Source organism: Haliaeetus albicilla, chromosome 22 (assembly GCF_947461875.1).
Source record: "Haliaeetus albicilla chromosome 22, bHalAlb1.1, whole genome shotgun sequence".
Taxonomy (NCBI): Eukaryota; Metazoa; Chordata; class Aves; order Accipitriformes; family Accipitridae; genus Haliaeetus; species Haliaeetus albicilla.
This window is the reverse complement of record NC_091504.1, coordinates 8,362,151-8,362,529: the sequence shown is the minus strand read 5'-3', so window position 1 is coordinate 8,362,529 and position 379 is coordinate 8,362,151.

Here is a 379-nt window from a genome sequence, read left to right as displayed (position 1 = left end):
CTGCCTGCCTCATGCCTGCCTTCTGCCTGCCTCCTGCCTGCCTTCTGCCTGCCTCCTGCCTGCAGCTGCCCGGCTGGGCTGGCCCGGCCCGGCCTCCCCCCGCCTCCCCGCCCCGCAGCATCCCTCCCCGGTGCTTCCCGGCTTCCCGGAGGGTTTTGGTGGAGCCCAGCGCTCCCAGTTCCAGCCCTGCAGGGCTGGACACCCCCCCTTCCCAATGTGTAGGGTCATCCCCCCGGAGTCGGGGCACAGGTGGGGAGCAGCAGAGCAGGGAGCAGCTGGGGGGGTCCCCCAGGCCCGATGTGGCCGGGGGTGATGGGCACAGGGTGCAGGCACGGAGGGGCAGCTAAGGGGGCCGGCTGCCTCCTCCACCGGCCTCCCT